Raw genomic sequence first — 4,348 nt, forward strand, 5'->3', positions numbered from 1 at the left:
ATATGTTTTAGAGTCTGTTGTTTGTGTTGATATGTGGATGTGCTTAAACTGATATATAAATGCATATAACAGTGAATAATGCAGCTGTAAAACCAAACACATAAGACAAAAAATTAATTAGGAGTTCACCCACAACTCTTGGGCTACATCTCCGTGAGCTCTAGTCAACTCAATTAGGCTCTTTGGGATTATGGTATAAGTCTTTTTTTTTACAAGCTCTTGGCTTAACTCTTGTTGTGTTTATACAGAAATAGTGGGTTCAGACACCATGTTATCCTCTGGCTCTTGAAGCTCTGGCTCTTGGCTCTGGCTTTCTGGCTCTTGGTTTTGGCTCTTGGCTCTGACTTTGGCTCTTTGGCTCTAGTTTTGGCTCTTGGCTCTAACTCTGGCTCTTTGGCTCTGACTCTAGCTCTCTGGCTCTTCTGCTCTAGCTTCTTTCTACCTTCTGCAACCTTCACGCTCTCTGGCTTTTCACTTGCAACTTCAAGTGACCCCAAAGGCTCCCTCAGCTGCTCTTTTTCTTTTGCGTTGCCTCCTTGGCTTCTACGCTACCTCTTTGGCTTCTATGTTGCCTCTTTGGCTTCTTCTTTAGCAGAAAAACCCCAACAACAAGCTTCAACAACAACATCAACATGGCCATCGTCAACAACTCGGCAGCCCACAGTCTTTGACATTCATGGTTTAAAAGCCAAATCGCGTTGCCTGTTCATTGTCCCCCTCAGGCTCCCTGTATTCCAGTTATTCCTTTGTTCCCAATCATGAGGAATCATTCCCTTTTTGCCTTTATGGCTCTCTATTCTCTGTCCGTTCCCCTCTCTGCAATCAATCCTCTATGGGTCTGTGTCTTGCATAACACATCCCTGTTACAAAATGCATCATTGTAATATAACACCTTCTTATAGTGTGGCACAAGAAATGAAAGCCATTTTTACTGTGGAAAATACACAGAGGCCTTTTTTTCGGACAAATTAATGAAAACAGAATAGAATTCCAATACACAGAGATATTTGGACTTACACAGGAAAATATGAGTGGAAAGGCTTAAGTCAGATCTCAAACGGATATGGATCTGCATATATAATATTTCGGCTCCTCGCATATCGCATATCGCATGTCGCTAAGGTCTGGTGCACCCCTTTGTATTGCTGTGATCTAATCACGATTTTCCGATTGCATATCAGTGCTATTGGCCCATCGCTTATCGCATGTCATAGGGGTCTAGGTGCTCCACTCCTCCGATCACCAATCTCTGATCTCTGCCTGATTGGCCCATCGTACATCGGCAAGTCACCTGGTCACGGGTCTTGGTCCTTTTCCTTTAGATTTAAACAATGTGATAAAGCATAATCGCATATCATAAGTCCTCATGCCTATGGTTAAGTCCCTCCCTTTAGTTATATGCGATGCGATATTTCGGCGATCGCATGCCGGGATGCCTTAAGACCTAAGGTCCCTCCTTTATATAGCCATCCGCTAATGTGATATTTCCTCTTTGACCAATCAAACAGGGCCACATGGCCCAATCCTGGCCTGCCATGTGTCAGCTGTGGATTGGCTCGTGAGCCTATACTAAAAATCAAAATTTTCAATATAGTTCGAAGATTAATGATATTACCTCCTTTTGTAAGGACATTGGGCAAATTTGTTTTTACAGTAACTTCTTCATCCGAAGTCCATTTTCACCCATTTAAGTTGCGTTGGATTTAGAATGAAGAGAACTTTACAATGAGACTATTTCTAGGAGCAACTTGTGATTTTCACTTTCCTCTGATCTACAAAGAATTTGTGCCATTTGGCACCTTTTACCTCTTATGTGAAGTCTTTTAGACTTAGAGGTTTATTCAAGATCCATTTTTGGATCAGGATCATATCTCCACATGAAATTCTTTTGGAACTTCATTTACTGCAAAATTTGGTTTGCCTCCTCCCCTGCCTCTCTAGAATTGCAAATGAAGGGGCCTAACTAGTTTTTGACTTTGAATCGTGACATTTTCTTAGCTGAGACAAAATTGATCTCATCAAAGTTCATTATTTGTCTATAGTACTCTAGAGAAAATAACCTCTTAGGGAGGTATTTGGGTAGTTTATATGGTGCAAGCTGGCAACCATAGATTCTTATCTCTGTGTGGTTTTGGTAAAGGTACCAATCTCCCGCTTTGCTTTGTTTAGACAACTAAAGGACCCTTTTGATCTCTGGACTTATTATGGGTGGAGGGCTTCCTGTCAGCATGGTCGTGACTGGATGAAAAAAAGAATCAGTGAAATCTGTATGGGTATATGGTGATTAAAACTTGTGGAAGAGGAGGGTCCAAAATATGATAGACCTGGTTTGTCCTTTAGCATCTAGCTTTTGAAGGGCAAAAGGAAATATGTCTGGTTGATAGTATAAAAAAAAATGTTATAGAATAGATGAGTATTTGAATACCCTCTCATTGTGCATTCTAGTGAATTGTTCATGCATTCTTTTAGCTATGAACTCAACATAATTGTACAAAACAACAGGAGGCTGTCCTGGGGTATAAATTGACATGAAGGCCAGGACAAGTTCATCTACAAATTCATCAGTGGTACAGCCCAGAACACATGATATCATAGTAATAATATGCTTGCCCCTTTCAGAGAAAATGGTAGAAACATATGGAGGGGCATCTTTGGGAACGTGTTGCTCTGAAACAATGAATGTCTAGAATATTTGGGCTAACCTAGACAGACTCAATTTGGAGTATTGGTCCAACAAATCCCCAATGGAGAGTGGGGTCAAGTTTGGACCTGGTTGGACTTGTAACATTTCATTAATGGAATCGGCTGTAATGGTGAAGAGAACCTTTTGATTAGCGGACATAATAGCTCTCTAGCTAGGGATGTAACAGGCATGGCACTGGTGGGCAATTTCAAGGAAGACATGCACCTCTGGAAATTGGTATTTGGGAAAATTTGACTCCCAAAAGGCAATATCATCAGCATGGTTAAGTTATCTATCCCTACTTAAGCAATGGATTTCAAGTAGGAGGGTGTGGGTAGTTGTATCTTTAATTTGGAAATCCCTGTCAGCTAGGGGAAGGTGGTCGAGGTCCAAATGGGGGGTTGTGATAGGTATGACATCCATAGAAACAGGGGCAACCATAATTTAGTTCTTGTGGATTTAAATTTGGCTTTATAGTTTATTAATGGGTTTTTGAAGAAAACTATAAACTTTCAGAAGGGTTTGGTTGTAAGATTTTAATTTAAAGTAATTTTCAATTAATTTTACTTAATTAAAATACTTGAAGAGTGAATGTTTTCAAATTCTGAAAGGGGGTCTGGTAATTCATTTAGAAATACCTAGAGTTTAGGTGAATTGACTTCAAATTGGTGTCCTGGACGACAGCGGAAGGTTGAAAGGGCTCTGAGAGCTTTGTAGGTGGTCTCTGTAGCTTCTTTGAGGGCTAAAATGGGGTTAATTGGTAATTTTTAGGTTGGCAGGTGTCGCACTGGTTTGCTGAGGTTTTCAAAAGCTTGAGCGAAAAAAATGAAAATGGGCTTCTTAGCCTTTTTATTTAGCAACGATCACTTTTTGGTGGTTAATTTCATGAATGAAAAGTAGGTGGTTTATCGGGTTGAGCGGGGAGGCGGTTTCCTAGGCCATCACACCACTTTTATGGAGGGGGTGGTATTTCAGAGGGGTCACCCGATCTACTCCATTGATTGACATGTAGCAGTTGGGGGGCCAGGGAAAACCTCTTTCTTGGGCGGGTAATGATTGACCATCGGGTTCAGCCGATATGGCTATGGACCGTTAGATGCGGGGGATGATGATTGGACAGTAGTCAAGCGAGGGAGGTGCGTGGGTGATAAAAGCATGGGCTTCGAGGGGAACCAGAGCTTTAATCCTTGGTGGCTTGGAATTTTTTCAAGGTTAATGAGGGGATTAATTTATCGGGCGGGGTTTAGGACTAATTAACACAGGTGTTCTAGTCAAGGCTAGTTTAATGTCTTCAAAGATTATTTAGCCTCAACAGTCCATTTTATGGTGAAGTCCTTTTTCGGCATGCTGTTTAGTGATCTAATTAATTATGCCAAATTAGATATAAATCTTCTAGGAAAATTAATTTTTCCTAAGAAAGCTTGTAACTCTTTAATGTTACTAGGGTGTTGTATTTGCAAGATGGCTTCTATTCTAGTAGGGTCTATTCTTATGCCATATCTTGAAATTATTTAACCTAACAACTTTCCTTCTTCTAATCTAAACAAAGAATTTTTGAGGTTTAATGAAATTCTGAATTTCCTGCATTTAATAAAAACTTGCCTTAGATGATCCAAATGGTTATTATCAGATTTTGAAAATATAGTAATATCATCTAAATATATT

This window comes from Pinus tabuliformis, chromosome 1_1 (genome assembly GCF_031772625.1).
Source record: "Pinus tabuliformis cultivar Carrire ecotype Pingquan chromosome 1_1, CPIR1, whole genome shotgun sequence".
Classification (NCBI taxonomy): domain Eukaryota; kingdom Viridiplantae; phylum Streptophyta; class Pinopsida; order Pinales; family Pinaceae; genus Pinus; species Pinus tabuliformis.